The sequence below is a fragment of the Euleptes europaea genome, chromosome 10 (assembly GCF_029931775.1).
Source record: "Euleptes europaea isolate rEulEur1 chromosome 10, rEulEur1.hap1, whole genome shotgun sequence".
Taxonomy (NCBI): domain Eukaryota; kingdom Metazoa; phylum Chordata; class Lepidosauria; order Squamata; family Sphaerodactylidae; genus Euleptes; species Euleptes europaea.
Genome location: NC_079321.1, coordinates 27,674,953 through 27,699,395, shown reverse-complemented (window position 1 = coordinate 27,699,395; position 24,443 = coordinate 27,674,953).

The window sequence follows — 24,443 nt, the reverse complement described above, 5'->3', positions numbered from 1 at the left end:
GGTATAATACCTGCTCCAAAGGAGTGGAAGTGAAATGCAAATTGAAAAATAAATGACTCAAGCGCAATGAAGTGGAACAAGATTTAGAGAACAAGGACTTTGTCCATTTTGCAAAAATCTATCCATCTCCTAAAACTATTTTTTTTCTGCACCAGCGAGAAAATACCATTTTTCAAAGACACTGGCCTTTCAAAAAGTGTTTTGAAAATAACACAGACTGCTTTTTTCTCCTCTCCCTGCCAAAGCCAACTATAAAACAGATACATTATTCCAATATTTATTATCCTGGCATGAGAATTATTTACAAAATAACTAGAAATTTGTGGCAAAACATCTGGCCAACTCAAAATGACAATGTGCTAGACAGCAAAAAGAGAACTGATATTGGAGCAACTTGAGAAATATCTCCTCTCAAAAGTGCTTTCGCACGGTCAGTGACTTCTAAATTTTAGAGTCTTTTATGAGCATTATGGGCTACCCTAAAGTCGCCAGTGTAAACTGCCTTGGCACTGCTTTTACTGTGCCTTGCAAATCAAAACACATTCCAGTTTAATATTGAGCTGACTTTATCTACCAGCTTGGGGTGGTGGGAGAGAAGTTATCCTTAGTGGGAATGGGTAACGAGCATAAAAATGATGAATAAATTTGGGAAATGTGCACTGTAAGCGTGACGGAATGGCTAGGCAGAAGGAGTGCAAGAGAGAAAGGTTATGACCTATCAGGTACAAGCAGTATTTGAAGAAATCTGGTCCAACTAGATTAGTTAAATAATAAAATCAACTTATTATTCAGAATAGTATTAACAATTGTTAAAATTACTCTCAAATCTTCAGAACAAAAACTGCAACAACACAAAAAGAACACCTCACTCGCATACCAAAGAGAGGCTACAGAATTTCATTCATTAAAGTCAATCTCCATGTTTTGTAGAATGGGGTAGTAGGTGAAGTTGTAAAATTCTAGACTGTAGCAATGCAGATGAGGAAAATCTAAAAATATCCTTGCATGTAAGCTCATTTCCCATATATCATGAGGAGAGATGTAGCCCTTTAGCCCCTTTCTCTTTATGGAATAGAGCACGAGAATTCTCCAGGCAGCAAGAAGCTGGGCCATTGAGTGGGGTTCCCAACTCTGGGAATGGAAATTCCTGGAGATTTGGGGATGGAGCCTGGGGAGGATGGAATTTGGGGAGGGAAGAGGCCTCATCAGGAGCCCAATCTCCAAAGCAGCCATTTTCTCCAGGGGGACTGATGTCTGTAGTCTCGAGATCAGCTGTAATTTTGGGACATCTCCAGGCCCCACCTGGAAATCCCCCAAAGTCACACCTCTCCTCCAGGCCTCTAAATCAATCAGCCCTTCTGCTCTCTCTCCTTTTTCATGTTGGCATAGGATTGCCAGGTCCTCCCTGGCTACCAGCAAGGGGTAGAGGGGTAGGGTGGCCTGCTCCAGGTTGAGAAAGTTCTAGATATTTGGGGGTGGCACTTGGGAAGAACAGGGGTACCATACCATAGAGTCCATCTCTCCAAAGCATCCATTTTGTCCAAGGGAACTAGGGCTGCCAGGTGCCCCTTCGCAACCAGCAGGAGGATTTTGAGGTGGAGCCTGAGGAGAGCAGGGTTTGGGGAGGGGAGGGAATTCAATGCCATAGAATCCAATTGCCAAAGTGGCCATTTTCTCCAGGTGAACTGATCTCTATCAGCTGGAGATCAGTTGTAATAAGAGGAGATCTCCAGCTAGTACCTGGAGTTGACAACATTAAAGGGAAATGATCTCTGTAGTCTGAAAATGAGATGCAATTCTGGGGGATCCCCAGGTCTCACCTAGTGGCTGGCAACCCTATGTTGGCATTGTAACTTTAGAAGGGAATTTGGAGTACTAGAAATGTATGGGCTCCGGTCTCAGAGAGACCAAAGGAAAAGTGTCTTTTTTGTTTCCCTGCTCCACATTGCCTGCAAAGGAAAATGGTATATTAAATTACATATACTGTATGTAGGTTCTTTTATGGGAAATCATTAAAATTGTGATTCTCACCTCCTTATCATTTGTTGGAAAGCAATTACCTCAGTTCTGTTTCATTATTTCCCTGTGGACTGGCTCTAGGGATGTTTGAATACCCAAAAGTCCATCTCAAGAACAATTCAGCCACTCCCTACTATAGGGAATTCATTCCAAAGATACTCTATCAGCATTCTCAGACTTTGAATGGAACCTCTGGAGAAGAGAAGGAAGAGGAAGGATGCCACACTCCTTCTTTTCTGGCTCACCATTGTCATGAACCATGTTCGTGAACAGTGAAATACTATGAAATATGTTATTTTCAATATAAAGAATTGAGTTGTTGCTTCTTTTTCTTTAGATGAATTGGTAGCAGCAGAGGGAGGAATAGGTTATGTCTCTCCTGAGATATAAATAAATACAGAACAGTTTTGAGGGTTTATAAATTATTTTAGTAGACTGGAACTTAATGAATTACCTCAGAGTTCCACTAAACCACCGAGGATAAAGCTCACCACCTGCTTCTTATTTCTAAGAACTTTTATTTGTTTTTTTCCCCAGTAATACTTATGAAAAAGAAGAAATGTACCATAACTGCAAAGAGCAACTTAAATTTATCCTACTACATGTACAATGTATTGATTCTAATAAAGGATTGGTTAGGTTCTGGCATGTGTAAGATGTCATTTTTCTTATGGTTCTTATTCTGGAGGTCTTAAGGTGACAGACCTAAATAAATAAAATAAATAAATACTTAAATAAAAGCCACATGGGCGCGTAAGGTAGTTGAAAGTATTGTGCAACTGCTTCAGCAGAACTGCTGCTACTCTGTGTGGGATAATGATTTACTTTCTGCTTTTACTATCAAAACTGTAAAATTATTGCATGAATGAATAATAGTGTTAAAGATTATTTTGCATCAAAATGTATGGGGTATATATAGACATACTTGGCAGAGAGAAGTACAGAGAGTGCAAAGGTATGTAACATACCTTTTTAGTCCTTCAAGAAAATTTTAGGCACACAAAGACCTTCAACATGACCACAGTTGCCAGGCAAACATACCTTGCTTGAATTCCCTCAGTTACTTGTGGGGCACCCTCCTAGTTGGATTGCCTTGGTGTTACCTGGAAAAGTTTCTTTATTTATTGTGTTTATTTAAAACATTTATTAGTCACCTTTCTACCTTATAGGAACTCACAAGAGTATTATTTCAAGGGTAAAATGTAGAAGTAGGGCTGCCAACCTCCAGGTGGTGGCTCCAGCTATTACAACTGATCTCCAGGCAACAGAGATGAGTGCACCTGGAGAAAATGGCCACTTTGGAAGGTGGATTCTATGGTATTATACCCCATGGAAGTCCCTCCCCTCACCAAACCCTGTCCACCTCAGGCTCCACTCCCCAAATCTCCAGGTATTTCTCAACCCAGAGCTGGCAACTCTAAGGAGGAGAGACCGATGATGTAGGCATTTTTGTGCCCCTGTTGAGGAGAAATGTTGGGCATACATATCTAAATAAATAAATGAAAGTTGTTACCTATACTGAGTCCCCAGAATGAGGGAGGAAGGTGATCCAGCAGAATAAATAATCAAACCATGGTTGCAACTATCTAAATGGTCATTTCAGTATTTCCCCAGGCAAAGCAATCAAGTCTTGTAATGTTGGCATTTGATCCTTGGCCATATTGTTCCGTTCCCATGGCTTTGCCTTAGACTTGTGTTTGCACAAGGGCAAAGTAAACAAAATATCTATTATGTGACCTTCTAGGTGACCTCTTTACAATATTTGAAATCCAAAGATAAATGTCATCTTGGAAGTAACACTGAAGACAGGAACATTATGGAGGCCCCTGCTGATGGTAAAATACAAAAGGTACTTTTCTTTTCTCTGCAAATGTTCTCATTGTGTATCAGAAAGAAAGCCAAATCCCAAAGTCTCAAGGGCTGACTGATTATCATGGTGTCTGTATGCAAGAATACAGTCTTGAATCAATTAATGAGCTATGGGCCAAGGATTAAGCCTGGCCAATCAAAAACAATTAGGTATTAGAAGAAAATCTTAACAGCATCAGAAGCCAGGAAGGAAATCTGACATTTTAAAAATGTTGTTTATAAATACTTGACAATCCTGATAACATAGACTGGAAATGGTTATTTACATCAACATAATTCTGGTATATTTTAGTGAATATATCAATCTACAGCCCACACAATTGTACATTATCCCTCTCCAATACAGAAAAGAAGCTCTTTCTAGAAGCTAAATCTTCATGGAAAGATGGAAATCATATGGCAATACAGAGAAAGAGGCGAACTGGTTTCAAATAATGCATCCAACCTCTTCCTCTGGTTTAACTGCAGAAACAGAAGGATTGGTTATCATTCATTAGAATTAGAGTGTTATGGGAGACATTATAGATAGTATACAGATTGTGTTTATGTCGATTGCAAATGACCTGTCCTATGAGCACACTGGGGTGTTCTCTGTGGAAAGTCACCCAGTAAGGGTCACAGCAGAGTGTCTAACACAATGGCACACCATACCTAATCAAAGAAATTTGGGGTATGTTTTTCATACTGTGAGAGTAGGGGAGCAGGGAACTGTTTCTACTGCATTGCTTTGCATTGATTTGTCAGTATTAAAAAACTAATGAAAAAGGAAGGAAAATGTGATTATTTCATTTTTTTCATTATTTTATTTCATTATTATTCCCTCCCCCATTCATTAATATTGTAAAAACCATTGAAATAGATGGGGTTCTTTTTTATAGTAAGATTTTAGGTAGTTTTCAATGCTTTGTTCATTGTGTATATTATAGGGCTGTCGATTTGGTTAGTCTCGAACAAAAAAAAAGCTGAATTTCCCCCGATTCGGCTGTTTTTCGGTTCGGGACGAACCGAACTCAAAAAAGGCGGGAAATGGGGGAGTTGAATTCGCCGACTTCGGGGGTTCGGCGAATAAATTCAGCAGATTTGGGGTTCCCCCACGTCTTCACGGGGCTTCCATGCAGGCACGGGGGGGGGGCTTTAAATAGATCTGTGCCTCCTGGCCGGGAGGCACAGATCTCTTCCACACACATACCCCATGCGCCTTCAGGGGGCTCCCCTGAATGCGCGCGGGGGGGGGCTTTAAATAGATCTGTGCCTCCTGGCTGGGAGGCGCAGATCTCTTCCACCACCCCCCGCGTGCCTTCAGGGGCTCCCCTGAAGCCGGGTGGGGGGGCCTTTAAACAGATATGTGCCTCCCGGCCGTTCCCCCCCCCCCGCGCGCCTTCAGGGGGCTTCACTGAAGGCGCGCGGGGGGGCCTTTAAACAGATCTGCGCCTTCCAGCTGGAAGGCGCAGATCTGTTTAAAGAGCACCCCGCTCACCTTCATGGAAGCCCCGTGAAGGCCTGCAGGGGCCCGAATTTTCCCCCGAACTCTGGATCTCGCCTGAATTTCGGGGATCCGAAGCGGGGGAGTTCAGACTTTTGTACGGCCCGAATTTAAAAGGGCCGAATTTTGCCGAAGCCGAACTTTCCTGAATTTTTTTCAACAGCCTTAGTATATTATACTGTTACACTGTTTATCTAATTTTTAACTGTTTTATATCATTATTGTTGTAATTATTGTATTGATTTTAGTGCTCTAATTTTGTAATCCAGTTTTATGGCATTGTTATTTGTATGTATTATACTTCCCTTTTTGCATTGCTTTGAATTGTATTCTCATCTCACTGAGAAAGGTGGATTGTAAAAGTAGCATATAATGAAACAAACACTTACTAAAAATGTCAGATTTCTTCTTAAACTGTTTGAAAACCACCTATCAAAAGAGTAACAGGAATGTTGTTTCATGTAGGTGGAATGTGCAATTCTGTAGAAAAACACAGTGATCTATAAAGAATTCATAGACAGTATAGGAGCAAAATTCATGGAAATATTCCTCAACAGAGCCAAATCCACTTTCAGACTGGAGCCAAAGTTTCTCTCACCTGGATACACTTAACAACTTTATCTAGATGTTCTGGTTGAGGAGAGTTCCGCATATATGCCATGTGATTAGACTGCATTAAGCTCTCTGGAAAGGATTACTTTTCTCACTGAACATTGTTCTTTTTTGTTTCAGCCCCCTTTAATAGATAGGTGGCTTCATTTAATCAAAGTTGATAAACAATTTTATTCTTGTTCTGCTTAAAATAATTGCTTTCAAAAATAGAGTATAGCCACAAACTTCTTAATCCTTTTAATTCTTCCTTGGCAGCTCACGCTAGATTTAAAATGAATAAATATAAGCAAGCTGGTAGAGGGCAAGCTATTCAAATCGAATGCCGTTAAAGCCTCAATTCCTTTTATCTATGAAGAAATGGTGGCCAGCAGCAGGCTTTAACATTCCTTTGTCCTCTGGACCATAGTTATCAAAAGAAGGTGAACTGGGAAAAAGGGAGGGAAATCAGTCCCTTGACTTTAGGTCCCTTTCTCTATTATTTGTAGCTTCATTGCTTTCTCTTGCATGTCCAATGGCAGCTATGGGAGGGGAAATCCTTTGCTTTGCTTTTCTAGCTACCTAATCATAGATTCAGCTGCAGTGTGGAGTTACAAAGAGAACACTGCTTGGGCTCAATTTTTCCACAGTTTGCTCAAATGAAGCTTTTTTTTTTACTTGTTGAAAGAGAGTCTGTGCACTTAGATGACCTAAAGATATTATTATAAGGGCAAACTGAGCTTTTGCATTTTCTGCCACACAGAAAACTGATATAATTTTATAGCCTCTATCCATCATTTTTGAGAATTATCGGAGAATCTGAGAATTGTTGAACAGGTGAGGTGCCAGAAGATTGAAGGCGGGCAAATGTTGTCCTCATCTTCAAGAAACGGGAAAGGGAGGATCCAGGTATCTACCAACTGTCAGCTTGATGTCTATATCTGGAAAGGTTTTAGAACAAATCATCAGTCAGTCCTTGAGCATTTAGAAAAAAATTATTGTGATTACTAAGAGCCAGCACAAGTTCCTCAAGAACAAGCCTGTCAAACTAACCTTATCTACTTTTTGAGAGAGTTACAAGTTTGTGGGACCAGGGGAACACTGTGGACGTAGTTTATCTTGATTTCAGTAAGTGGCTAAGGTTCCACTTGATTTTAAATGTACTGACCTTTTTAGATTTGATGTCAGTAATGGCTGCCATCTGTTTCCTTCCTCCTTCATGGTCGATTGCAAGTTTGCTGTGAATTATGGGAAACAGAAAGAAGGAAGAAAGCGGCCATTACAAGTGTGGGAAAACTCAATTTCCCATAATTTACAGCAACCTTGAAAAATGACCCCCCCCCCGGGAAATAAACCAAAAGCCCAAATTTGGGTGTTCCATATTTGGGTATGGGTATTCAGCTTTCAGATTTCTCGAAAAAAATTGGGCCCAATAACCCCGAACCCGAAATTTACCGATTTTTTTTTGCACAGCCCTACTGTGGATTATTGATAAGAGCCCCATGGTGCAGAGTGGTAAGCTGCAGTACTGCAGTCCAAGCTCTGCTCACGACGAGAGTTCGATCCCAACGGAAGTTGGTTTCAGGTAGCCGGCTCAAGGTAGACTCAGCCTTCCACCCTTCCGAGGTCGGTAAAATGAGTACCCGGTAAAATGAGTACCCAGCTTGCTGGGGGTAAAGGGAAGATGACTGGGGAAGGCACTGGCAAACCACCCTGTAAACAAAGTCTGCCTTGGAAACGTTGGGATGTGACGTCATCCCATGGGTCAGGAATGACCCAGTGCTTGCCCAGGGGACCTTTACCATTTTTTTTTAACTGTGGATTAATCTGTTAATTAGATGTGTTGTGTAGTAACCAAGGTTAAAATATTTTTGGTATCTGAGGGTTTCCTGTTGTAATTTCTGACACTGTAAGCTACTTTGAGTCTGCACTGAGCAGAAAAAGGTGGGTTAAAAGGATCCAGATTTAAAAAATGATACAACTCCCCTCTTTCCACTCATCAGAAATAAGTGTATCCAACACTGTATGACATCTCATGGCATCTAGAAATGTGGTTTGTTTTAAAGGTAACTAAATCTCTCTATTGTACTCATTTGCTCTGTACATCGTTCTTAGACATTAACCAAGCTACGCAGTCAGTATATCCTTGGGTTAATTTAACCTTTTTATTTGCTAAATAAAGTGGTACATAGAGTACGTTCTGGCAACAGTAAAAGTGATTATCCCCCCCCCCCATGTCGCTTCTACAAAAAACAAACAAACAGATGTGCGGTATAAATAAGCACATGAGACTCTTGAACAAAATTACAGTGCTCCATTTAGATGACATTGGTAATTATCCAAAAATGCCTTTAACCTGTATAGCAACCAAAACAAGAAGCCTAAAATAAAACATATGCACAGGATAATTTGCAATAAGTAATAGTGTATTTACCTTGGGAACATTTTCCATATCTGTAATTATCATCTGAAATACCCTAGGTGGTACTGTACAAAGGCACCAATAAAGCTAAACAAGCTCCAAAGCTTACAAGGGTTATTTTTTGAATGCGAGATAAGGAAATTCAAAATAATGTCACACTGAAGTGGTGCTAACCATTGGAAATCTTAATGTAGGTCTTCTTGTTTATATATAATGAGACTTATATTTCTTCATGTCAGAATGATCCAGGATTTTCAATTTTGAAATGTCTTATTCTCTGTGTTGGAGAGGAAGGGAGGAATATGTGGAAACCAAGTACAGAAACTTGAACAATTATCTATATGTATCAAGAAATAGCCCTGACCTGGATGGCTCAGACTGGCCTGATCACATCAGATCCCAGAAGCTAAGCAGGGTCAGCCCTGGTTAGTACTTGGATGGGAGACCACCAAGGAATAGCAGGGTTGTTATGCAGAGGACTAAAAGGCCAACACTATACAATAACCTTTAAAATCTGACAATGTATTATCCTTCAAATGAACTGAATAACATGAGCATCCAGCACTGCGCACATACCCTCCAGATCTTTCTGAACTCCGTGCAGCACCCAACCCCCTTTCCCCCTCAACCTACCAGCCCAAAGTTAGACTGCAATGCAAAACCCAAGCCCTGTTGCAAAACTAAAGCCATTTTCTCCACAGCCGTTTTCTGCCCTCCATTTTTTTCTCTGTGCCAAACAGCTGATCCCAGGATCAAATTCCTTTTTTAAGATATAACCATTGGTTCCTCTTATTTTCTTTTTCTCTCTTTTAGAAGAGGAATTCCTCTTTCATTTCTCTTTTGTAACTTCAACTCTGGCAGTTGTTTTATGTTGCACACCACAAGGTGGTATTCTTCCAGGGGGTCAGGAAGTTTTGGGAAGATGTTGTCTGCCTCTGAGAATATACAGAATGAATTAATGAAATTTTGCAGGCTTTCCCCTACTCCCCCACCTCTCTTTGAATTTCTCTTTGATCAAAATGGAATTGATAAGAAACAGACTCCAACTTCGTAAAAAGAGAAAAATAAATGGATTGTGGAATTTCAGGGAGAAATTGGATAAAGAGGAATTATGAAAATGCTACAAACAAAACAATGGCTCACAGATTGGAAATGCTCAATTTACATTCCAATTCTGAAAAGGGGAGATGTCAAAAACTGCAGCAACTATCAGATTATCACATTAATTTCTCATGTGAGTAAAGTGATGCTCCAAATCTTACAACAAAGACTGTTACCATATATGTTCAAAATTTTCTATCCCTTGGCTCCATCATCAACCAAAAGGGGGGCTGCAACCAAGAAATCAGAAGGAGATTGAGATTGGGAAGGGCAGCCATGAAAGAGCTAGAAAAGATTCTTAAGTGTAAGGATGTTTTGCTGGTGACCAATGTCAAGTTAATTCATGCCATAGTATTAGCTATTACTATGTATGGGTGTGAAAGTTAGTCAATGAAGAAAGATGACAGAAAGAAAGTAGGTTCTTTTGAAATGTGGTGTTAGAAGAGAGTATTACAGATACTGTGGACCGCCAAAAAGACAACTCAGTGAGTCTAGATCAAATCAAGCCTGAACTGTCTCTAGAAGTTAAATGACTAAAATGAGTTTATCATACTTTGGTCAAATTATGAGAAGACAAGACTCACTGGATAAGACAGTAATGCTAGGAAAAGTTGAAGGCAGCAGGAAAAGAGAAAACCCAACATGAGATGGATTGACGTTATACAAGAAGCCACAGCCCTCAGTTGGCAAGACCTGAGCAAGGCTGTTAATTATAGGAGGTTTTAGAGGACATTAATTCATAGGGTTGCCATACGTCAGAAGTGACTTGACGGCACTTAAACACACACACTCAAACAGCTGATATTGAGGATGAAGCCAAACAGCAAGGCTGCCTGCAGTTACCCTCTCAATAGCTGACACACATAATGACAAACCAGCTATCAAGTGCAAGGGCAAACCTTCTCCGTTCCTGCCACTCACTGACAAACCATAGAACAAGGACAGCTCCAAAGCTTTTCAAGGAAATGGCTGACAACAATTCCTCTGCAGGCCATCCATTCTAACATTGACTATGCCACACAAAGTAGCTTCCTTCACACAATCAGACACCATGTTTATTTTTAAAATGTGTTTTGGACTAATAATGATTCCTGTTCTAAAGAATGGAAAGTGAATTCTTATATCTTAAGCACTCCTTATTCATGTTGATAATGTTGTGCTACCTACCAGTTAAAGGAAAATCAGATAGAATCATAGAGTTGGAAGGGACCACCAGGGTCATCTAGTCCAACCCGCTGCACAATGCAGGAAATTCACAACGACCTCTCCCACACATACCCAGTGCCCAGAAGATGGCCAAGATGCCCTCCCTCTCATGAACTGCCTAAGTTCATAGAATCAGTATTGCTGACAGATGGCCATCTAGCCTCTGCTTAAAAACCTCCAGGGAAGGAGAGCTTACCACCTCCCAAGGAAGCCTGTTCCACTGAGGAACCACTTAGAAAATTCTTCCTAATGTCTACATGGAAACTCTTCTGATTTAATTTTAACCCGTTGGTTCTGGTACGACCTTCTGGGGCAACTAAAAATAACTCAGCACCATCCTCTATATGACAGCCCTTCAAGTACTTGAAGATGGTTATCATATTCCCTCTCAATCTTCTCCTTTTCAGGCTAAACATACCCAGCTCCTTCAACCTTTCCTCATAGGACTAAGGAAAGACTGAGGAAGAAGTAGGAACTGAGGAGAAGAAGAAAAGACTGAGGAAAAGCAGGAATTGAGGAGTTCTGCTCTCTCTTCATCTTCCATTACAATTTTACTTTCCGGTCCCCACAATGAGCTTATTTTATCCTTGTTCTTACTCTTACTCTGTACATAGGAAAAGAACCCTTTTTTGTTGTGTGTAGCATCTCTCGCTAGCCTAAGCTCATACTGAGCTTTAGCTTTCCTAACACTCTCCCTACAAGCCCTAGTTATTTGTTTATATTCCTCTTTGGTTATAAGGCCCTCCTTCCACTTCCTAAAGGAGTATTTTTTTATTTCTCAACTCTCTAAAAAGCTGTTTATGGAGCCACCTGGCCTCTTTAGGCTCCTGCCATTTTTCCTTCTCATAGGCATGGTTTGTGATTATGCCCTCAGTATTTCATTTTTAAGAAACTCCCACCCTTCTTGAACTCCCTTCTCCTTAAGTATTTCTGACCATGGGATTCTACCCAGCATCATTTTAAGCTTGTTAAAATTTGCTTTCCTAAAGTCCAACTACGTACAGTTTTTCCTTTCCCCAAGATTGTAAATGCCAAGATGACATGGTCACTACTATCCAGTGTGTCTACTTCTTTAACCTCATCAACCAGTTCTTCCCTGTTGGTGAGCTATTTCTTTATGCTTGATTATATAACAATGAAATGCATGGCTATTGTTAAGCTTTTGTGAATATGACATATGGCTGGACAATCATCAATGCCCTTTCTTGAAAATATAATCAGGGAGAACCCATGAAATTATCAGTCAGTTCTTTGTTTTAGGAATGAATGGTTGAAGCATATTTAAAATGAAATATCTTGTGTCTACTGCCTAAGACTTCCTGTACCATCCAAATGGAATTTTTTCATCACTTAATAATGTTGCCTCTGTAGAGAATTTCCAAACAAATAAAGGATTTTCTTATCTTATTAAAGATGTAAACTCATGTCACAGGCCCATCTCATTGCAAACTGGGACATTGGAAACTGTCATTTTCATAAATCTAATGCTTGATGCAGTGATTAGTTAATAATGGGCCATGTTTAGGGAATTAAGTGTGCCTGCCTGAAACAAAATACATAATCGCTGTGCATAATTTTTTCTAGTACTCAAATATATGTGACAGGGAAGACAGAAGAGCATTATGGCATACCTATGAGCCTCATAATACCCAACTCCCAGTGGACTTACAGTCACAACCCACCTCAGCTGAGGTGATCTGTAAGCAGCTGGCGGCCACAGCAGGCCAGCCAGGAAATGCCCGAAACAAGCAGGGAGGGGCTGCAGACTCTAGGTGAGGGTTGCCAACCTCCAGGTGGTGGCTGGAGATCTCCCGCTATTACAACTGATCTCCAGGCGACACACATCAGTTCACCTGGAGAAAATGACTGCTTTGGAAGGTGGACTGTATGTCATTATACCACATTTATGCCCCTCCCCTCCCCAAAGCCCACCTTCCTTAGGCTCCACCCCCTAAATCTCCAGATATTTCCCAACCTGGAGCTGGCAACCCTACTCTGGGTTAAATAATCAATTTTGGCAGCCTGGTGGAGCCTGTCATATCACCAAATCTCACTCATAGGAGGGAGCAACCCAGGAGGTGGCTGCAGCTGAGATAGAATTCCAGAAGACTTCCTGGTTGAGTAAAAGTGTAGAGGGGATGAGCCAGCCCTGGGAAGCGATTGGGTAGCCTATATAAGGAGAATCAGCAGTTGTCCAAGGAGGATGGAATGTCCCCATTCGGGCAGTGTGTGAGAGTAGAGGGTATGGCAAGGAGGAGGAATCAGATGGTGCAACCCTCTCCCCTCTCCAATCTGAGGCCCTTGTGCATCCTCCACTGTGGGGAAGGTCATGGTGGAATACGGATAAAATGACTTTGATGAGGGGAAGCATCACATGAAGTCAGAATCATCTATTATGACTGCTAATGGGTCTCCAGGGACTCAAATAGGGGACTTCCACATCATCTATTTCTTCAATTAGAGGTGCTGAGGGTTGACACAGAGATGCTTCAGCATCCATTGAGCTATAGCCCCTCCCTATTTCTCTTCTAACTCCACACATATGTACTTGAACTGAGGAGTGTGTGAGTGCAATACATAGGATTTTATCCAATGACTCCCTTCTGTTATCCAATGACTCCCTTTGATGAAGAACACCTCTTCCTGGGAAGAAGTTTTTTTTCCTGTCAGAGAAGATATGGCAGAATGGAGTCATTAGATTTTGTGTAGCAGAAGGAAGTAATTGGATTCAACTCATCGTGAAACAGATTCCCCCCACCCCGAGCCACCTCATGATAATGGAAATGCATTGGAGGAACACACCGACAAGCATTGTGGTGTCTAGTTCTGGAAAGGAAGGAGTAGTCCCTTTGGAGTGAAATATAAAAAGTTTTCACTGATCCTTCTGACAGCTCTATTATTGACTAATTTAAAGGCTGTGAGAGTCTCAGAATGAACTTCGCAGAACCTTTCTGAGCAAAGAAAAAAAAAAGACTGAGTTGTTAAGCTAAATCTGTGCAGGAAATAAGACATTCCTTGTGCTTTGTCTTCACACCTGTAGCCAAGTCCCTTCTCTCTCTCTCTCTCTCAAAAAAATATCCAACTAAATAACAAAGTCATTTGTCATACATAATAAGGTTTAATTGCACCATTTCAGATGCCATGTTATTTTCCTGTAAATAGCAAGTTTTCAAGTATTAAAGACAAGCAGAGCTAGCTGTGTGCTTTTGTGAGATTATTTTGCTGCATGTGAGATTATTCTGTCATTTAAAATAATAGCGAAAATGCTGTTTGAATACTGGGGATATTATGTAGAGAAATTAAGTATTCAGAGTTGGATGCTGAGCACATTTAAATGATATTTGGAAATCAGTGTCTGGTGAAGGTAGTAATGGAAACATGCCAAATAAAATAACACTGAGACCTTGCGGTCCTTTAAAGGCATGGGGGTAGAGTTATTTTACAAGCAGTTTTCAGAAGGGCCATTACACATTTATTGGATATAACTATTTCTGTACCTTTCTTTGTATGAGGAAAATCCTGGAATGGGCCCATATGACTACAAAATAGTACCATTCTTTTGCCTTCATCAATTGAAAGACTGTTTATTAACAAACCAGGTCTTAAACTGAGAACATTGAAAACATATACACTTGGAAATATATTGAGTTGGATCTTACAGACCATAGATGGAAGGAGCTCTTGGGACTAATCTCTTCCCACTTCCCCTGCAGCCTTTTCTACCTCCTGAAAAGCTGTCCAGATGATCAGAAGGCCCCCATGAAAAGTGTTGGAAAAGTTTCTCCTAAACAGCATCTGGGAACAGAGTGGAAGGCACCACAAAGGGCTCCTGCTTGAAGAGAAACCAGGAGAAATGGCATATTCTCTTACCTCTTGTCTGAGGGCTTGCTTTGTGTTCAGAGAACCTTGCGCAAGAGGAAAGAAGAGCAGATGTCTTCTGATTCTACTGCTTACTCCCCAAGAGTTCCCTGACCCCCAAGAGCTATTTTTCCAGGAGTGCAAGAGTCTGCTGGGGAAAGGGTTGCTTTTTTTTTTTTTGGTATCCCGAAGGGAACGGCTGAACCTGTCTGTACAACTATGTTTTTGAAATGATGTATCCTGAATTGGAACCTTATTACTTACCGTATATTCTACATAGTTGTTTTTTCATCCCTATGGGAGTATGGAATATTTTTGTAATTGATATGACTTCAATTAAACGGGGCTGAAGAAGAATAGAAACTATCATCTCCCTTGCTACTTTGTTATGAAGATTTCCTCCCTACTCACACGTCCTTGAACTTGTGATACTAGTACCCCTGGTGGACTATTCATAGAGTATTGTATATAGTTTCTTGTCTTTGTTATTGTTATTTGTCATTTAATGCACCCAATACACGTTATACACCAGCTGTGTTTAATTGGTTATACTAGCCTCTCCAGTACTCATTTCCTTACCGGTGGTATCAGTACAGAGATGTTTATTTTGGTTGCTCAACCTCCAGGTACTAGCTGGAGATCTCCTGCTATTACAATCTCCAGTCTATAGATATCAGCTCACCTGGAGAAAATGGCCACTTTGGCAATTGGACTTTATGGCATTGAAGTCCCTCCCTTCCCCAAACCTCACCCTCCTCAGGCTCCGCCCCAAAATCATCCTGCCGGTGGTGAAGAGGAACCTGGAAACCCTAGCTGGGGAATGGGAAATGGGGGAGTGATCTTTTCTATACAATCTTTCAGTTAAAAGTACAAGGTACACCATACAAAAAGAAATCAGCTCAATGAGAGGCGTATAAACCTGAGAGGTTTCAAGAGCATCATGAATAAACTTAATAAAGAGCTTGAATAATTATATGGACTAAAAACCAGTAAAAGGCAGCTTTATTACGCAGAATAACTGGAAGCAAATAAATCCACTTCTGCTAAATTGGCACACGGTTAATTCCCCCCCCCCCAATGGCTAATTAGATACCCAGCTCAGATGGGAAGCTCAGAAGCCCCAGGATGTTCCCTGGCCATAAATTCTGGATGAGAATGAGCAGAATAGGGTCTCAGAGAGCGCAGTCAGGCATTATTACAAATTAGCCAAACTGTTAGCCTAGTACAGGAACCAGGAACACCCAGATCTCCTTTGCTTGCAATAATTGTATGGCAATCCAATTTACCACCCAAGCAGCCACCCACAGCGTCTTAGCAAAGGCTGAGTGGCTAAATCCTCGCTCAAATGCATCCCTTGAGTATTTTTTTTCACTCATTAGTTCTCTGAGCTTATAATTGCAGAATTGGTCTTTGGTTATCATATATTTTTCTTCTGCTAAACAATAGGATGGCCACCGTTTTCTTGCTATTAAGTCTCTCTGCCTTATCAGCTGCATGGCCAACAAGTGTGGCTTTCCCTTGCATGTACTTGCAGAATGAAGAAAATGGCACCTGCTTTTGAAGCAGCTGTTGAAGGCACAGAATCTGTGCTGAGAAAGGGAAAAAAGAAGCAATTTTGCTCAAACACACTGCCTAACATTTGGGGAAGCAAAATCCTACATTTCTCAGCAGTCTAGCCCCAGCATGGAAAAATGCGAATACATCAAACTAAATATCCATAATAAAACATCTAACAGTATATTATTTTATATAGAGCTGGGGGGGGGGGGGACAACATGTATGCATCACAACAGTTTGAGAAATGACCTATTTGGAATCACATCTCTTCTGCTGGTATGTTCATCAGACAGCCAAGATTCTTAAGTGTGATCATAAAGCTGGTTTGCTGCCATGATCTGTCACCAGAAGGCACCAATATTTCTGGCTCTTTCCTCCCACCCCCAACAGCCCTTTCCAGCCCTAGGAAATTTTATTCCTGGGTTCACAGGACCTCCATGGAGTAATAGTCTTGCAGGCTGGGAGGCTGCAGTGGGGAGAAGGACGGGGGCAGAACTCTGAGCATGGCTGCATGGATGAAAGAGGCAGGAGGGAGCCATCTCCCACTCCCCTTTCCCTCCTCACTGCAGCTTCCTGTCATGGGTCCACATGGGTTTATTTACAGGTTTAATTCTTGGGATCAGAAACTGCTTGTATATGGTCTTTCCCTTTACTATCTCTTAACCTTAGAACTTGGGAGGGCCAGAAGTATTATAAAAGAGGGGATCTGGGATATAGAATTCCAAAATGATATTAACTGAACTGCCAACATTTATCGGATGTTATGAGATCCTTAAAGATCTTATCCAGAAATTTACTTACATTTATTAGATTATCCCAAATATCGCTGGGCATTTTCTAGAGCCTGCTTGAATGCCCTCCCTTCAGCCTTGTTAGATGGCAAATATCACAAGATACCAGTTGATCAGAGAATATGCCCGTGTAGCACAGAGGAGATCGAAACAACTGGTCACATTCTCTTATGTGTGTAAAGTGTCGTCAAGTCGCAGCTGACTTATGGCGACCCCTTTTGGGGGTTTTCATGGCAAGAGACTAACAGAGGTGGTTTGCCAGTGCCTTCCTCTGCACAGCAACCCTGGTATTCCTTGGTGGTCTCCCATCCAAATACTAACCAGGGCTGACCCTGCCTAGCTTCCGAGATCTGATGAGATTGGGCTAGCCTGGGCCATCCAGGTCAGGGCCACATTCTCTTATACTGCAGGTTTTATTGTGATATTCGAAGAGAGCTGATCCAACCACTATTAAGAAAGTTACCAGGTCGCACAGAGGAATTTTATGTTAAATATCTCCTTTCAGATAAAGACCCGAAAGTCACCAAACATGCTGCATAATTCTGTTTCATAGCAACAAGGATAAGACATGCTATTGATTTGATTTTAGATAAATCTTAGATTTTAAAGTGATAATTTAATGTAACTTAATTATATATCATATACTGTATTTTGATTTTATTTATTAGATTTGCTTCTGAGATTTTTTTTTTTTAATGCTGGTCATTGACCGTAATAAAGTATTTGATTTTGATGTGATTTCATTCCTGAGATCAGAAAGTACTGCTGGGAAAAAGGGAAAGACAGAAAGAACCATGATCCTTGTGTAGTCTGCTGTATTCAACCCAAAGTCTCAATAGCACAAGAGTCCCCAGGAATGCCTTTTGTTCCCTTGTAGACTTGGTCATAAACCCGGATTTGCTGCCATGTAAGGTATGGGAAGTTCATAGTTGCTCACTGCTTTCCTATTGATTTCCATGGCACTCAGGAGTGCTTTCCTTTCTCTTGATTTTACCCTTGAACTAAAGTGACTTTTATTCATACACTGCTTTATAAGGAGTAATAATCCCAAATGGCTTTATATTAAACAGTAACTGTATATTGGAATGGGCATAAAATAATAATGCCAGTGCAATAAAGTCTGCAGTATCTTTCATGTTCTTTTATCCTTGTTTGTATGCTGCGTTTTGTGGTCCCGATGTAAACTCCCATTTCTTGATACCCTTGTCATCCGTAAAACAAACCTTCAGTTAGGTCACAAGGTCTACCGGAAACCAACTCACACAGATCGCTACTTACACAAAAACTCCAACCACCACCCCCGACAGAAAAGAGGAATAATCAAAACATTAATGGACCGTGCAAGACGGATCTGTGAACCACAGTTTCTCAAGGAAGAAACTAATCATCTAAATCACGCACTGCTAGCAAACGGCTACTCCAAGAATGAAATCAGAAGGGCCATTAAACCAAACAAAAATCAGAAAACTCAAGAAAAACAGTCTCCCATAGGAAAGGTATTCTTGCCATTTATTAAAGGAGTCACTGATAGGATGGAGAAACTTTTGAAAAAACATAACCTACAAACAGTGTTTAAACCCACCAAGAAAATACAACAAATGCTACGATCAGCAAAAGACAAAAGAGACCCCCTCACCTCTGCAGGAGTATATCGTATACCTTGCAGCTGTGGAGAAGTTTACATCGGGACCACAAAACGCAGCATACAAACAAGGATAAAAGAACATGAAAGATACTGCAGACTTGGCCAACCTGAGAAATCAGCAGTGGCTGAACATGGACTGACACAAACAGGACACAGGGTCTTATTCCAAGACACTGAAAGACTGGACAATTCTACCAACTATTTTGTCAGATTGCACAGAGAAGCCATTGAAATTCATAAACATCAGCACAACTTTAACAGAAAAGAGGAGAGTTTAAGAATGAATAAGGCTTGGCTTCCTGCCCTGAAAAACCTCCAGACAAAGACAACATTCAACAATAGCCATACAGATTAGCTTTGGATTACACACATTAACAGATCACTTCAGGATACAATGGTTCCATATTAACATACCATACCCTCATTAGCACATTATCTTGATACTTACAGGACAATACTTTTGCAGGACAATACTCAGCTCAAACCCAACCCCTTTCTGACTATATATTACTCTTCCTACACCCTTGACACTGAGAGACACTGTCCTTCAGTGTTACTACTCTGAAGATGCCTGCCACAGTTGCTGGCGAAACGTCAGGAAAGAAAATTCCAAGACCACGGTTACACAGCCCGGATAACCTACAAGAACCAATGAACTCTGACCGTAAAAGCCTTCGACAATATTTTGTAAATTGCATATGTAAATTCTATTTTCCCCCTAGCCGCATTCCCTGATAAATCTAATTGCTGTTATAGAAGTTTCTAGTTCATAGGACTGAGAGCTAGCTTTTCAGTTTCAATGTGGGGCACGGTAGCATTTATTCAACCAGGGTCTCATTACATGTTATCTAGCCCTGAAGACTGCCTTACCCTTTGTAACTGTGTGACTGCTCCTGGGGTTTCCTGCTTATAATAACTGAATAATGAGGGGGCAAACGTAACCAGCTTTTGTTTCCCCAGCTGATGGTGCCATCATTTTAACTAAAAGTTGTCAGCAGTTTAGGACATTGCAGGGCTCTGTTTTTTTTTTTTTTTTTTTTCCAAATGAGATGACCCTCCATTGTTGGTTTATTGTTCCTGAAATGCAAGCACTGTAATCTAACATAACAATCAAACTAGAGACTGGGAACCTGCTAGCATCCAACGTCAAAAGTTGGAATGACAGGGGCTTCAGAGGTAGATGCTTTTACACATGCCAATGATGCACTTTCAATCCACTTTCAATTCACAATCATTTGCAAGTGGATTTTGCCATGTCATCCAGCTGCAAACTGCATTGCAAGTGGATTGAAAGTGCATTATTCTGCATGTGTGAAAGTGCCCTAATTAGAAAATTAGCTCCCCCCCATTTTTCAACACACATGATATATAAGCAAGCATTCATGGGAAACTGAGTTTTCCCCTGACTCTTGGGTATGGATGCGGCCATTACAGACTGTAAAAAGTAAGTACTTTTAAAATTATTCTCGGGGGGGGGGGCATTTTTCAAGGTAGTTTCCCCAATTTTTTAGGGTAGCTTCAAGGGACTCTTCTTTCAGGAGCCCCAAATTTGAATCAGCATTGCTGACAGAATAGAATCATAGAACCATAGAGTTGGAAGGGACCACCAGGGCCATCAAGTCCAACCCCCTGCACAATGCAGGAAATTCACAACTACCTCCCCCCTCCACACCCCTAGTGACCAGAAGATGGCCAAGATGCCCTCCCTCTCATCATCTGCCGAAGGTCACATGCGTTCGATCCTGGCTGAATCCTGGCTGAAAAAGGAAATAAAGGAGGCTAAAGCGACCATGCATTTTCGCCCATACTGATCCAAATCAGAAAGGCAAAATCCTAAAATTTTTGAGGGCCCACAAAGGGTAATAAAATGGCAAGTGTGCACATGCTCAAAAATATTAAAAATATTGTATAAAATTAATTACAGGCTATGTGTATAAGGTGTATATAAAATATAAATGAATTTTGTGTTTAGACCTGGGTCCCATCCCTAAGATATCTCATTATGTACTTGCAAATATTGCAAAATATGGAAAGATCTGAAATATGGAACACTTCTGATTTAGGGTTGCCAACCTCCAGGTACTAGCAGCACGAAAGGCTCCAAATCAAATCCAACTGGAATTACATCACAAAACTATATTGAGTGAAGCATTACATCATGCTAAGTAAAACAAAATCAAGCATACATCATGCAAAGATAACAAACATATGCGGCTAAGACAATGGCCCCAATGCAACAAGCTGGTAAAGTGGGGCAGGACAAATCCTTCTACTGTCTGGGATGGTCAAGTCGCAAGTCCAAAGAACCAACAAGTAAGCAGGACGGAGAAAGTTCATGTAGAGGAGAGGAGAACGCGTGGCTAGTCGCTGGTGCGCGTTTCAAAAAGGCTTTCTTCAGCTCCAATGAAAAAGGCAACGTAAGCTTTAAAGTCCATATGGTGATAAGCTGGTTGTCAAAAAGACCGTCAACTGTGAAGTGTAAGGTGTTACAATGTCACTTATACAATACATACAATACAAAAGTCCATGTGGATACTGTAATACAAAAGGAAACTTACCAAAATGCGTCTTAATGAAACTCAATAGCGCATTATACAAGGATCCGCGGTGGGGAGCTAACAGGAAGGGAGTTCTTATATAACTGCCAGTATAGCTTCTTAAAGAGACATGACCCCTAATTCAAAAAGCAACCCCGAAATAAAAATGTAATTATATGAAGCATGACAAATCGAACTCATTATTTAAACCCTTAGGTATAAGAGTCTGAAAGGCGTATATTAAACGAGATTCTTGCTGCAAAAGAATTTTCTTGGCATCTTGAACGTGAAACGGTTTAGATTTAAATTGCCAAAGAACAAAAAAGAGTAGGTCTGTGTCAGCATGGCGCGCATGGATGAAATGTTGTACAAGTGGAGCCTCCAAATTCCGTGCGCGAATTCGCGCACGGTGCTCACCGATCCTAAGACGGATTGGACGGGATGAGCAGCCAATGTACATGAGACGACATGGACACAGAACCGCGTACACAGACATAGGGGTACCACAATTGCTAAATTGGCGAAGAGTATAAGAAAATTTTGGCGAGGTGGAGTGAACCACTTTGATAGGTAAACTGTAAGGACACATAGAACAGTGACCACATTTATAGTGGCCAATAGTTTGAGATGGTCCTTGAGGTTGGTACACATCTGTTTTTATGAGCATATCTCGGATAGACAAAGTCCTTCTCATACCTAAGATGGGTGGTTGAGAGCAACCGGGAATAGTGTCCAGCAGGTGCCAATGACGATTCAGGATCTTTTTGATATCGTGAGTCAAATGTGAATATTGTAAGGAAGCTATAACTCTCGAGTCAGACTTAGGAAGATTGTAAGTGGGCGGATTAGACCTGTCAGTGCCCAAAAGAAGGGCACGAGATCTAGAGAGGGTTTTATGAAAGGACCGTCGAATGACCTCGAGTGGGTATCCTCTTCTTTGAAATTTAGAAGACATGATGTCAGCAGCAGCAAAAAAATCTTGTTCCCTAGATGCGTTCCTCTTAATGCGAAGAAATTGACTAAAAGGTAGATTTACACGTAAGTGTAAGGGATGAAAGGAAGAGAAATGTAAATTGAAACCTGCATCTGTAGGTTTGGTAAAAGGTTTAACCGCTAGGGTATTGTCTGGAAGCCGGAAGATGGTAACATCCAAGAAGGGAATCTCGTGTGAGTTAATGCAGCCAGAAAAGTCCAAGGCACTATGTAAGGAATTGACCCAAGAGGAAAAACTGTGAAAATGATCACAGTTAGAGAGAATGGTGCAGACGTCATCAATGAAACGCCTGTACCACAATACTCGAGAAGTGAAAGTCTCAGAGGGAAAAAGGAGCGTCTTTTCAAAGCGAGCCATGAAAATATTACCATTCTCTCTAACTGTGATCATTTTCACAGTTTTTCCTCTTGGGTCAATTCCTTACATAGTGCCTTGGACTTTTCTGGCTGCATTAACTCACACGAGATTCCCTTCTTGGATGTTACCATCTTCCGGCTTCCAGACAATACCCTAGCGGTTAAACCTTTTACCAAACCTACAGATGCAGGTTTCAATTTACATTTCTCTTCCTTTCATCCCTTACACTTACGTGTAAATCTACCTTTTAGTCAATTTCTTCGCATTAAGAGGAACGCATCTAGGGAACAAGATTTTTTTGCTGCTGCTGACATCATGTCTTCTAAATTTCAAAGAAGAGGATACCCACTCGAGGTCATTCGACGGTCCTTTCATAAAACCCTCTCTAGATCTCGTGCCCTTCTTTTGGGCACTGACAGGTCTAATCCGCCCACTTACAATCTTCCTAAGTCTGACTCGAGAGTTATAGCTTCCTTACAATATTCACATTTGACTCACGATATCAAAAAGATCCTGAATCGTCATTGGCACCTGCTGGACACTATTCCCGGTTGCTCTCAACCACCCATCTTAGGTATGAGAAGGACTTTGTCTATCCGAGATATGCTCATAAAAACAGATGTGTACCAACCTCAAGGACCATCTCAAACTATTGGCCACTATAAATGTGGTCACTGTTCTATGTGTCCTTACAGTTTACCTATCAAAGTGGTTCACTCCACCTCGCCAAAATTTTCTTATACTCTTCGCCAATTTAGCAATTGTGGTACCCCTATGTCTGTGTACGCGGTTCTGTGTCCATGTCGTCTCATGTACATTGGCTGCTCATCCCGTCCAATCCGTCTTAGGATCGGTGAGCACCGTGCGCGAATTCGCGCACGGAATTTGGAGGCTCCACTTGTACAACATTTCATCCATGCGCGCCATGCTGACACAGACCTACTCTTTTTTGTTCTTTGGCAATTTAAATCTAAACCGTTTCACGTTCAAGATGCCAAGAAAATTCTTTTGCAGCAAGAATCTCGTTTAATATACGCCTTTCAGACTCTTATACCTAAGGGTTTAAATAATGAGTTCGATTTGTCATGCTTCATATAATTACATTTTTATTTCGGGGTTGCTTTTTGAATTAGGGGTCATGTCTCTTTAAGAAGCTATACTGGCAGTTATATAAGAACTCCCTTCCTGTTAGCTCCCCACCGCGGATCCTTGTATAATGCGCTATTGAGTTTCATTAAGACGCATTTTGGTAAGTTTCCTTTTGTATTACAGTATCCACATGGACTTTTGTATTGTATGTATTGTATAAGTGACATTGTAACACCTTACACTTCACAGTTGACGGTCTTTTTGACAACCAGCTTATCACCATATGGACTTTAAAGCTTACGTTGCCTTTTTCATTGGAGCTGAAGAAAGCCTTTTTGAAACGCGCACCAGCGACTAGCCACGCGTTCTCCTCTCCTCTACATGAACTTTCTCCGTCCTGCTTACTTGTTGGTTCTTTGGACTTGCGACTTGACCATCCCAGACAGTAGAAGGATTTGTCCTGCCCCACTTTACCAGCTTGTTGCATTGGGGCCATTGTCTTAGCCGCATATGTTTGTTATCTTTGCATGATGTATGCTTGATTTTGTTTTACTTAGCATGATGTAATGCTTCACTCAATATAGTTTTGTGATGTAATTCCAGTTGGATTTGATTTGGAGCCTTTCGTGCTGCTAATTTCCATAACGACGTTATATACGGCACAGGTTTTCTATTGTTATTGTAACCTCCAGGTACTAGCTGGAGATCTCCTGCTATTAAAATTGATCTCCAGCCGATAGAGATCATGGAGAAAATGGCCACTTTGGCAATTGGACTCTCCCTTCCCAAACCCCGCCCTTCTCAGGCTCCACCCCCAAAACTTCCTACCGGTGGTGAAGAGGGACCTGACAACCCTATTTCTGGTCCTAAGCATTTCGGATAAGGGATTCTCAACCTGTATTTGACAAGTTAACAGCAATTATTGTC